Raw genomic sequence first — 13,482 nt, 5'->3', positions numbered from 1 at the left:
CTGAAAAAAAAAAAGCTCAAATGTAAGCTTTAAATTGGCTACAAGGGTAGACATTTCTTGGCAGCCCCTTTATAGTATATTAAGCAAAACTGTAACATTTAATTTTAATTAGAATATTGAATTAGATTCTAAGTCAAATCTAGGACAGAGTTACAAAGGGAAATGTCTCATTGTAGTTAAAAGCATTAAAATGGATGTACTACACCCCAAAAAGATCATTTATAGAATTTCAACTAGAGAGCAATGATGGAAATTGGCTAATAAGAGATGCTAGAAATTTTCCTATAGGCAGAAAAATATGAAGGATTATAATGCTTCAAAAATAATACATATAGGTAATAATTTTACACAAAAGTCCAATAATAAATACGTTTTACCTTTGGTGTTGAAATAGTTTTCCTCATCTAATCTTAATAATATAAACAATATTATGTTTAATATCCTTGATTTGGTTGTCTTATCTTCAATACCCACAAAGATATAATTGATTGCCATTGGAAGGCTTTTCTAATTCTTTCCAATTTTTTTTCATTCCCACTTTCTATACTTGCCAATAATTCAGCTTCAACCAGCTTCAAAGCAGCTAACAGTTTTTAGCATTTCAGTCAGAGCCATGTAATTCTTGTTTCCTCCTCTTGTGCTTCTCGGGGTTAGAGAAGCGGGATGCCTGGGGAATTCACTCAAGATTAACAAATGGATAATTTGAGAGTTCTGAGGTTAGCAAGGTCCTTAAGCCAATAATGAATAAAGACAAACAGATGTGGCATTCTAACATGCTTTTGGTCTTATCTACAGGGTTGGGGAGTGGCACACTTATCCTGGCTAAGTTGGCCATCACTCTAAAGGATTCTTGAATTAGTTTTCTATCATTATTCCATATCCTTGTTCACTCACTACTTCTTTCTGGGATAATTTCCCAGGTAAACAATTTCCTCTAATCCTATGTCTCAGATGCCATTTTTGGAGATCCCAGTTTAAAATCTGCTTCAGAAAATAAACAAAGATATAAAAGAAATTATTAAATTTAGAGTCATCATAATCACTAGTAATACTTAAAATTCATGGTTAATAGGTGAAGAACTATAAAAGTCTAGGCAATGAAAGTATTGTATATTCTTCTTATATTCCAACTTTAACATTTATCAAAATTATCTGTAAATATCCAAGGGTGTCTTTCTACATTTTGATAATAGTAGCACTTTATCAAAATGTTCTTAATTTGACTGGGAATGTAACTCAGTTACATAGTGCTTGCCTAGCATGTATGAGGCCCTAGCAACAACAAAAGGAAGAAACAAATGATAGAAACAAAGTCCTTTTTTTTTTTTTTGACAAAATCATGGCCCACCAAAAGATATTTGTGAAAGCCGAATTTCCAAACATTTGATATGGTAACATGGCATGAGGCAATAGTAACTCTTTTGTTTGATAAATAATGAGATTAGTGGAAGCAGGTACCGGAACTCCCATGCATTTTGCTATTTCTTATATCAGAACCGCCCATTATGTTTGAGTTGACTGTGGTTACCATGGTTGTGACCCTATTTCTGATGATGGTTGGTGATCCTCCTGAAGCAGCCAGTCAGATTTAGTGGGTGACATATTTTGGTTTTAGTGTTTTTTGAAAGATGACAATGCTCAAGGTATGGCAATATATATTATTTTAAATTTACATACAAATGATGTAAGGACATCACTATTTTAAAGTAAGAAAATACACAGAAAAATGGAAGCTAAAGCCATGTAATTGTTGCATATTGTTATAAAGCAGCTAGTTGAAATTCAAACTTACCTTTGCCACCTTGAAATAATTTTTTTCTTTATTCTTTCATAAGCAGGCTGTTAGTGTATTGATTTCTAGGATACTTATGATTTTCCAGAATACCTTTGTTCAAATGTAGTCTGTAATCCTGGTTCATAGTTTCCTTTGACCATAGTTTATGGAGAAATACCCTATTCGTATCAGGAACCCCTGGATCACCTAAATGTGTAGAGAACAAAAATTTGTTTCAATTCACCCTACACTTCAATAATAGTCATGTGTAATATAATATAAAAGTGGTACCATACATTTCACCATAGGCAAATAGTCATGAACTTTTGCTAATAATTCCCATCAGTCTTATAAATAATTAAAATTTCACATAATGACAAAAATTCCATGAAATCTCCTGTATTTTTGTTTGTGGAGATGGTTTTTAGATACCACTTCCAAATCAAACTCACTAGTTTCAGCTGCAGTCTGATTTTTTCTTCCAATCAAGTTCCTTGACACCTGTTCTAACTACCTATTTGTGTGGACTAGCTTTCTTACCTGATGGGTACTTGAGGGGAACATTACACTCACAAATTATAAGGAGAATTAGGCAACTTTTATTGGGCAACATGAAGGCCTAGACTTCTCTCGGTCTTTGGTCATTTCTTTTAGAATAATCACTTATTAGTGGTTCTGGAATAACCACATTAATTGATGACACAACTTTCTAGAAAGGGAGTCACGATAAGGCCCTTGAAGTATCATTTTAGTCAGATCCAATTTCCATTATATCAAATAACATTGTACTTATGAGTGGTAACTTTGTTAGCTTAGAGTTCTTCCTATTTCCTATAATTTATACATTCTTTTGAAAATATAGGAAAACTGAATGAAAAACAAAGCAAACAATTTTATTATTCAAAGTGTTTCTTAAGTCACACTTTTGTTAAAAAAAATTATAGTCACTGTTAACTAGGTTTTAATTAAGGAACTTCAAAGGCTTTCTAGACACTTAAAGTAATATTTGGTTACTTTTCTCTCTTGGAAACATTATGAACTAGACACAATCTTCAGATAACAAGTCATTGCATTTAATGTTGTTTAAGTTGTTATTCAGAATTCAAAATGGAGCAGTGGTGGCATAAATAAGTTTAATAAGTACCTCCTAGAAATTCCTAATGAGAAACAAAATAGGAAGGATCACACAGGAAAGATTTAACAAAATAGTTTTAATGTAAATTAGGATAATAATTAAGAAAGATTAACATTAATAAATAGGCCACATTTAGAAGCATACTACATAATATAGATTCTATTAATTTTGGGGTAATCTCTAAGGAGGATAAACTACATCTATTCTGGTGATGAATTATGAATAATGAACAGAGATTATTTGTGAGAATACTCATCTAAAAAAAAAAAGAACAAAGGCTGGAGATGTGATGGCAGCTAAGATTTTGGCACCTGCTTTCTACCCATGTTCCTCAATACAGGGAAACAGCAGCAATCTTATTCATAGGAAATAAAATGGCTAAAATATAGTCTCAATATGACTTTCCCCCCTATTTTGTAGCTAAAACACTATTAATCATGAAGGTAAAATTCTGTAATAAAAATAGAAAGCAGAACCATGTACTTAAAACTAACTCATGCCTTCAAATTTTTATCAATTCCAAATTCTCTCCAGTGAATCTGATTTGTCCCTAAACAGGTACAATTCAAAACCAGTGAAACATCTCTGCCAAGTGGCAAAAGTCCTAGGCCACTTCAGTGAGCAAAAACTACATTATTTTAAGCAAGAAGTACAAATTATGTACTAGCAAAAGATTATTTCATGGCAGACTCTTTTAAAAATAGAAAATTCTCGAGGAGAATGTACTCAGCTACAGATTTACCAACATCAAACCAACCTAGACCAAACTTCACAGGCTGATGAAAATTTGATCTACTAATAATGTGCCCCAGCCATCCAGTTTCTCCACTTCTAACAGTTTATATTACAATTAACTGAAACATATATCAATCTTTGTGAGATTCAGTTTATTATCAGTAATCTCAACAATCAAGATATAATAATATTTCCCACAATTGGTGAGAGGATATATGTTAATGTATGTAAATCAATTGACACAGGTTCTGCACATAGTAAATAATTCCCCATAAATGAAGAGTACACAGACATGTGTCTAAAGATATTTATCAATCTACACAATAATAGTCAATTAAATTTATGCTAAATAATTTTATCATATGTACATTTGCAGCAATAATATGCAGTAGTTAAAATGATTGCATAGATATTTATTTAATACATTGACGTGAAAATGCATCCCTTTAAAAATCTTGTTTTTGGTACCATGGATTGAACATAGGGGCACTCAACCACTGAGACAAGTGCCCAGCCCTATTGTGTATTTTTTTAGAAATAGGATCTCACTGAGTTGCTTAGCGCCTCACCATTGTCTAGCTTTTAACTCTCAATCCTCCTGTCTCAGCCTCCCATGCCACTGAAATTACAGGCATGGGCCACCATGCCTTGCTTAAAATTCTTAGCTAAATAAAATTATTAATAAACTATCATTTTAAAGTGTTTTTTGTAAAATATGCCTATGTATTATATACATATAATAAGTTTTAAAGATTGTAAAACAGTATTGGATTCTGTATTTTCTTCTAATTTAGCTGATATATAACTCTAACTTCTTTATACCCTTCTCTCTCTGTGTGTGTATGTGTGTTTACAATGAACATGTGTCATCATTAAAATTATAATTAAGCTGCTTGGGCTTATAAATTGAAAAGAAAAAAATCAGCATTTTGAGTCTAAATGCTGGCAGGAGTGTAAAGATTAGAGTGATTAAAAAAGCACTCTAAATAATGCACAAGAATATATTTTTTATGTTGTTGACGAGGAAAGAGTCTATGTACAGGAAAGCAGTTTGGAAATATGTGAATATAGAGCAAAACTGGACATGCATGGCCAAGATGTTCAGAGAAAGTTGAAGAATCAAAATTTGGTGAGAAAACTAGGCAGAGTAATAAGCCAACAGCAGAATTAATGCACAAAACAACAGTGGCCAATCTTCTACAGCTTTGACATACAAAGAATTTTAAGTACTGACATGACAGAGCTGTTCATAAAACCATCTGGTATTTGCATCTGTTGGTCAGCATAGAGCCATCCTAACACCCCAAATTCTTTGGTCTCAGAAACAGCATGATTTCAAAAATTTTAAGTGACTTTTAGAAACATCGCTTTATTATAGTACATCATATATGTACTCCTACTATTACTATCATTAGAATTACTAATAATTAATAAAAGAGAGCATCATATTTAATCCATATATGTAAAGTATTTTTCTAAATAAATTAAATGCTTAAACATTAATTAATTAACAACTAAAAATATTATGCTTGAATTTGTCAATTTTTGAGCAACTTCAGAGCATATGTATAGTAAACATAAAAATTCAATTTCCAGAATGTAGACTATCTCCATAGTTTACATGACTCAATACAATTCTTCCTGAAGTAATGCTCACCTCTGTTTCTGAAATGCCGTACAGTCACCATTCATGCTCTTTCCAGTGAAGTCAGTAAAGTGTCTCTACATTTAATAATATCTGTGGATGGAGGTTATTCGGTTACTTTGCCCTCAGAATTGTGACTTTTGCAATGCAGAAGCGTGCCAAATCCAGTTCTATGCTGAGATAAGTTTCTTAAAATATACAAAATCTGATAATTGAGGTCTGACTGTAATATTAGGACAAAATGAGAATTTGTACTTCCATATACAGTGTGATAGATCATGGGAGAATAATGTTTTGCTGCAAAACCTAAGAATTATTAGTTACATTAAAGAAATCCTATTCTGAATGTATCTGAGATATGAAAAAATAAGGACTACACTATCAGCAAAAGGAGCACTGTCTAAGGTGAACAGTCTTATACCATTCTCTTTTGTGATTTGACTTCTCATTTATGGATCACAGCTGAGGTTGGGGCAGCCCAAAGGAAATCTACCACAGAAAATAAAACAGCAAAATTTTTAGCAGTCATCTGGGCTTGATGTACAATGAAATTGGAAACTTGAGGAATCCATAATGGTCTCATTTACACAAAATTACAAAATTTTAAAGCTGGGAAAAAAACACGGAGGTATAAGATCTCTTCAATTGAAATTATAAAATATTGAGAAAAAATTGAAAAAGACATTATTAGAAGATGGAAAGACTACTCCTCTCATGTTCATGAATTGACAGAATTAATATTGTTAAAATGGCCATTGTACAAAAACAGTGTACAGATTCAATGCAATCCCCATCAAGATATCAATGACGATCTTTTATAAAACTAGAAAAAAAATCATATTGAAGAATAAAGACTTAAAGCATCCCTAGCAATCTTGAACAAAGAATGCATTTCATATCTCCTGTTAGATTCTTTTTTTCCAGCTAAACTTCCTATTCCTTCACTATTCCTGAAACTACCAAAATATAAGATTTCAAACTAAAATACAGAGCCATGAAAACAAAAGAGGTAAGGTACTGGCATGAAAACAGATATATAGGCCACAGGATATGTTTATGCAGAAATAAAATCACACAATTACAACAATCCGATTCTTGACATGGGTGGCAAAAATGTATATTGGAGAAAAAACAGTTTCTTCATTGATGCAGGGAAAATTGGACATCCTCATGTAGAAAATTGAAACTGGATACATATCTCTTACCCTGTACAAAAGTCAACTAAATATGCATCAAAGACCTAAATATCAGATCCAAACTTGGAAACTGATAAAAGAAAACATAGGGGAGACCCTTCAAAATATAAGCACAAGAAACTACTCCCTGAATAGGATTCCATATTTGTCACTTTTAAAGTAGAACAAACCACTGTTGGGCCTGGCTGATACAGTTTTGTGAGCTTTAAAGTACCCATACCACCATGGGTAATTTTGGCCACAGGGTTACCTGATGCCACATGGTCAGAGACTTCATTTTCTGAGAGTTGTTTTTCAAAAACTCTTAGATTCTCTGCTGCACATTATTGACCTTTCTCTGGAGTTAGCATCATGATCTGCCCTTAGAGGTTTTCCAAGTACTTTACGTGGCAAATTTTCACAACATTGACACATCTAATACTAAAGAATCTGCCCTATTTTTAATTGGTCCTGGCATTTTCCTAACTATTCAAGCCCTAAACATCTTTCAGAAATGATGAGCTCCTGAATCCTTTTATGGTTTATATGTGAACCTGGAATACATATCAAAGCATTAAGTGTGGTATTCCTTCCTCTTTTTGCTCAGTTAGTATGACATAATCAAGTAGAGAATCAAGTGATTGTTCTTGGTAATATCCAGGAGGTCCAGATCTCATATTAATTATGACAGAAAGTAAATGGAAGACTTAACATAGAACAAGAGTGAACCTATAAATGTATATTGTGGTTTAGTCTATGTAAATATGTTTCAGTATTGATCCATTTTTTCTGACAATGAAGAAAAGAAGAATGAATTTACCAAATAGGGGTCCAATGCAATATGTGTGAAGCTTTATTAATCTCTCTATTAAAGATATCATAGTGAGTAGAGAAGAGGAAAGAGAACAGGGAAGCAAAGGGAAGATGGAAGGAGTGAAAGAGAGGATCACGAACTGAAATCGAATTCCATGCATGTATGAGTTTGTCAGGATGAACTACTGTGTATAACTATAAAAGCTCTAGTAAAAATTAAAAATATATTACAAAAAAGATATCATGGTGGCTGCTATTCAGGTTATTTCTGTTTATGGTCGAATTTATGGGAATTGACTTCCATTCTCCATTCACCAGAATCTTTTGGGGTTTTTACAAGGGCAAAACCATTGAATAAAGTTGAGTATAACAGAGAAATACCACCAAAAACCTTAAAAACCTTAAGATTCTAAAAAAAAATTAGTCAATATCTTGGGTACGACATGTTCTTTTATTTATTTTTATTTATTTATTTATTTTGGCCAGAGGAGGGTTTAAATGTGTCAAGAGACATTTAGAAATGTCAGATGTAATGGCTCCTATCTTAGAGACCAAGGGTTTCAATATGAGGTTTTTGCCAAATTCAAGTATGTTTATTCTAATTTTGTCTTCAGGGAATACTAATGATAGGATCTACGAACCAATGGAAACAAGGTGAGCTAGATCCTGGCCAGAATTATCTTCTTATTCATCTTTTCCTAGTCCCAAAGTTATTATATTTTAACCATAATGATGCTTTGAGTCTTTGATCTCTAATGCTAACTTTGACGCTTTATTGAACTAGGTGTCTTTTACTTTGCTTTGTACACTGACAAAGTTGGCATTGTTATTTACACTTTGCTGTAATATTGCAGAATTCTTCATCTCAGAGAAATGTTTTTCTTCTCCCAATTGTTTTATTTAAGGTTTGAAAAGTTGTTCATGTTTATAATGTGAGCAAAGGATTACACCATTTTTTATATAGCTGTACAACTCTCAAGTACTGAATTTATACCCTCAATATGTTTTTGTTTTTGTTTTTGGTACCAGGAATTGAAGCCAGGGGCACTCAACCACTGAGCCACATCCCCAGCCCTATTTTTTTTTTTTACTTTTCACTGAGTTGCTGAGTGCCTATTTTTTGCTGAGGCTGTTTTGGAACTTGTGATCTTCCTGCTTCAGCCTCCCAAGCCACTGGGATTGAAGGCTTGTGCCACTGAACCTGGCTACTTGAAGTGTTTTGATGATTTATATTGAGTAATACACTTGTGGGTTCCTTGGATTGGTTCATAATAATGTATCTCTATAACCACTTTATATAGCATACTTCTTACCTTTCTCTGACTGTTCCTTTGATATTGTCATCGAGTATAATAACTGTTCCTACATTTTCATTTCTAATGGGTAAATGCCACCAAATGACCTTCATGATTTCAAGTAGTTCCTAATACAGCTATTGCTATATGTGAATCTCGATTTGTAATCACATTGTCCAACCTCTAGGCATAATCTCTAGATGCGAGGCACTACAGAAATTCCTAACAATGCTGTGTCCTTCTACATAGTGCATTCCCTAGGGTCTTCATTATACACCTCTCACAGTCCCATGGAACAAAACCATCTGGTGGATCTCCAGTTTTATGTAGCATGCATTCTGGCATGACCAGTCTTGGCCTTCTGATCTTTTCTTTCACTGACTGCCCCAGTAATTGTTTTCTACTCAGTATGGCAATCTCTATTTTATGCATCTAGGAGCCATCTAGAAATGAGTTCACACCATTTCCAAAGGTCTTTGTTGTGATGTCAGACACTGTACCTTAGAAAATTATATCCAAATCAATAACCTCTTACTTATATAACTTTTTGTTCCAGACTGTCCTTTATCAAATGTTCTAATAATCAAATCTCACATAGACTGTTCTAGTTCCTATTAGCAAATGGTTGATATGTTTTGCACTTCCTTTGGAGTATAGTCCCTTCCCTTCCTTAGGAAACCCATCTCACCCTGCAAAGATTAAATTGTGATTTAGCACTTATTTTAGGCTCAGTGTTTGGAAGGAGAGATAAAGAATATTCTGAGGGCTACAGGAGATACACTTGAAGGGGGGAAAGTACAGTATTGTTTCCATGAAAGAGATGAATGCTAGCAAATAATATGGAGTAGAAGCCACTTACACATGCTGAGTGTATCCAGATTTGGGGAGTCACAATTTGCTTGCCCACCTATTAAGTTGTCACTTGTCAGCACCTAAGTCTTTTCCAAGTAGGACCATGAATAGGACATTGCAGACCAATGTTGCTTGAAAATTTATCTGTCAGTCAGCTGAAATAGATGATAATTTCTTTGCAAACTTACAAAAGGGCCCATCACTTTTCACATTTAGCTTTCAATTTGCAATTACCCACTCTCATCTTTTCATTATCATTTTCCAGAACATCAAACTCAGCAATATTCACTAATTTCCATTGCCTCTGCTGTTTCTCCTGTGTTTCTCTGAAGACAGAGGAACATTTGTATCCTTTTTTTTTTAATAAAAAAAACAGTTTAACATTTCAGTTAACCAACAGGAAAACTTTTATTGTTATATTGTGCCAAGGAATGTCTATGTTTCAAAAGATCCTGTGTTGATGAAGGAGGCAAAATGATTCCATGATAAGAGCCATAATGTAATCAGTGCATTAATCCAGTTGATGGATTAAGAACTTTAAAGGATAATAGTACTAAGTGGTAGCTATAGGCAGGTGAGGCCTGACATGAGGATGTGGACCCCTGGGGGCTGGGTATGCCCTAAAAATGTTCATCTTCCTTACGATTCCTTGGCCCCTCTCTGCTTCCTGGCTATAGTGAGCTGAGCAGCTGTGCTTTGTCAAGATTGTTCTGCCTCACCTTAAGCTCAGAGCCACGGAACTAGTCAACCATGAAATTCTAAAACAATGAGCCAAAATAAAATTTTCCTCCTCTAAGTTGTTCTGGTCAGGTATTTTGGTCACAGCAAAATAAATTTGACTAACATACACCTTTCACCAGTGATGATGTCCTCATTAGTAGCCAGTTATCAAATAACCCAGACCTAATATTCTAACCTCATTTCTTCTTAGATCTTTTCCTGGTGTCGTAGGTCACAAATTGGTACATGAGGAATAGACTGGGATACAGTCTAGTGTATGGGATGTTTAAGGTTCATCTGTAGGACCAATAGCTGTGGGGAAAATTAAAAAAAAAGAAAAGAAAAGAAAAAAAGAAAGCAGGGTTTATAGACACAGAAGTTAGGCTAAAAATTAAAGCACCAAAAGAGTGCTGGTAGACTCCCTGGGAAGCTCTGACCTTCAGAATTCCTCATAGTTATATACTCCCATGCCAGTCATCTTTGAGTTGGCCCAACCTAGAAATGAGCACAGTTTTGGGTGAAGTCTCTATATATCTGTGGAAATTTCTGAAGAAGTTCACAGCAGGAGGAGCTGTCTATTGAGAGCTTTCCAAGCTGTCTAGTCAGTAAATCCTTAACAAAGAGAGAGAGGGTGAGAGGACACATTTATCTAACAAAGGATTTACACAGGAAAAATAAGGAGTTCCTAAAATCAATTAAAAAAACACAAATAAGATAATTCAATCCTAATTTTAAAAAACAGCCAAAGTTATAACCAGACATTTCACAAGTGAAGGTGTGTGAAGGCCTTATAAGCCTGTGAAATAACAATCATTATTAGTCATTAAGAAAATCCAAATTAAAACCACATTGAACAACTTTATCTACTGTATTTTCAGTATCACTTAAAAACAGTATCTATACAAAGCCTTGTAATCATTGTTCATAATAATTTTCTTCTTAATACCTAAAAGTGAGGAAGAAAACAATATGAATATGAATTAATACCTATTTATAGGTGTGGTGTGTGAATAAACAAATTGTGATCTATTCATTTAATTCATTACTATTTGATAATAATCTAATATAGACTACTGATGAATTGAAAACCCTTAAGTTCAAGCAATACATTGCTCATTGAAATAAACCATGAATAGAATATTATTAGTTGTATTATTTCATTTATATGAAATTCAAAAATATTCAAAACTAATCCATGGTAATAAATATCAGAAAAGAGCCCTCCTATAAGCATCAGCTGATACCATAGGAATTGGAAATGACTACGATGCAAAAGAATTTTCTCAGGTGATGGTGGTTACATGACTATACATATTTATCAAAATTTATTCAGTCATATAAGAAGAACTTTATATTATACCGCATTAAAAAAACACTATTAAAAAACATTGTTATTGTGGTGACCTTAGGTACCAACGGGAAAAACAAAGTTGCTATGTACAAATCAAAAGTAACCATTTATCTTCCTACAGAATGGAATGCACACAAAATGCATTTTAAGTGAAAATAATGCTGGTTAATGTGAATAAAACTTATGAAATATCATGAAATAATTCTAAGAGTTTAATTCTCACATCATAAAAAATAAAGAGATTTTTCTCCTGAGGAGATTTATTACAAGAAATGTCTTAGGTATTCCGACTCCTTCCATCTTGTACAGCTGGCACCTCAGAGTGTTAATTATGGTATATATAGATACAGATATAGGTAGGCTGTGTTGTTATAGATGTAGCTGATAAAGATATATACATAGTTGTGTGTTGATACAGGTATAGCTACAGATTATATATATATAATATATATCTGTGGAAATTTCTGAAGAAGTTCACAGCAGGAGGAGCTGTCTATTGAGAGCTTTATAAGCCTGTGATATATACATATATCACAGATAACACAGTAAGTGAAGGTAAGTTGATAATCTTTCTGCATATCCAGGAAGGAGAAAAGAAAGGGATTAGTATGTAATTCTTCCCTATCAGAGGACATATCATTTTTTTATAATACTCATAGGAAAAATCATGAGGCATATATGTAGTCTTATGCAAACTGAGATAAGTCTTCCTAAAAATACATATAATTAGTAGCAAATATTTTGTAATGAAAAAAAAACAAATTTCTAAACCTTGTTTATGAAGAATTGGCAATAAAAATGATATCTAATGTGAATTAAAAACAATAGTATAACTCAAATGTTACTAAAGAGCCTGTGGGTGGTAAGGACTTCAAATTTATATTTATATCCTAAATCAAGAGCAGGTGGTCAGTGATGTTTTACTGCCAATCTTAAATGGACATCTATTCTATAATCTGTACACAAAAGATTTCAATGTCTCTTTGCCACTACTTCTTCATAAAGGAGAAATCCTGCCTAGAGTGCCCCCTGTCAAGAACAACCTGCACAAAAAGTAAAGAGCTAAACATGTGTTTCATTCCCATAAGTACTCACAACATAGAGGCTGCCCTGCATTCAATAGAAATACATTAGCGTCTCTCTCTGTAGAGTTCAAATCGCATAGGACCATGCCAAACACCAGAGGTCAGGATAGTCTTTGCATATTTCTTTCTTCCCCATCTTTCACCCTAAGCACATATGTATAAAGCTTTTTCCTCTAATATTTGTTCACCGTATTCAAATAAGTCTTACAAATAAACCCTGGCAAGCTAACAACCAATGTAAATTTAGGATCAGCCAGAGACATTCTGTGTACTAATATGATCCCTTTCCTAAGACTTGTAAAAGAAATAAAACACATAAATGGAGAGTTGTAAGATAAAATAGAGTGCACCCAAACAGAAAATATTACTTTAGTCACATGATTTTAGGTTTATTTTACTAGTTACAGGAGAGAGAATAAATGAGATCTCATAGTATTACTCAACTTCATGATATTGATTCAGGTTATATGTATATGTGAGTGTGTGTTTACAATGGTATTTACAATATGTATTCATAGATGAGTAAATTTAATGTAGATTAAATATTATATTTTTATATATATTATGTTTTATATGTATACATATGTATGCATATTTCTCAGCAGAAATTTCAAAATGCTTGACTAATTCATCTTAATAATTATTTAATTATTATAGGTATTGATAAAAATATTTAAATTGAGAAAACTATAACTAATAAAATTAATATTCTGGTACACAGTATATGAAGAATCCTTTTAACTTTCTCCTATAAAATGTAAAGAAATGAATGTGCTCTGATTAATTATGGAACATGTTGTAAATAGTTTATAACTATAACTCATTAAAATTCAAAGAACTATGGAGAGTTAATACTTTTAATAAGTTAAGCAGATTCATAAAATCAAAATTGTTGTTTTGGC

The sequence above is a fragment of the Marmota marmota genome, unplaced genomic scaffold (assembly GCF_001458135.2).
Source record: "Marmota marmota marmota unplaced genomic scaffold, marMar, whole genome shotgun sequence".
Taxonomy (NCBI): Eukaryota; Metazoa; Chordata; class Mammalia; order Rodentia; family Sciuridae; genus Marmota; species Marmota marmota.
Note: the sequence above shows the minus strand (reverse complement) of the source record.